Consider the following 252-nt stretch of genomic DNA (forward strand, 5'->3'; position numbering starts at 1 on the left):
TTTTTTTTTTTTTTTTTTTTTAAAGAGACAGGAGTCTTGCTATGTTGCCCAGGCTGAAGAGCAGCCGTGCAGTAATAGCTCAGTGCACCCTCAAATTCCTGGGCTCAAGCAATCCTCCTGCCTCAGCCTCAAGCGCAGCTGGGACTCTACAGGCATGAGCCACCACGTCACCACACCCAACTGAGTTGAAGTTCTTTGTTCTTTTATTAAGAATTTTTTTTTGTTAACATTCTTTTTTTTTTTTTTTTTTTG

This window comes from Sapajus apella, unplaced genomic scaffold (genome assembly GCF_009761245.1).
Source record: "Sapajus apella isolate SASKATOON/1434 unplaced genomic scaffold, GSC_monkey_1.0 scaffold10646, whole genome shotgun sequence".
NCBI classification, from domain to species: domain Eukaryota; kingdom Metazoa; phylum Chordata; class Mammalia; order Primates; family Cebidae; genus Sapajus; species Sapajus apella.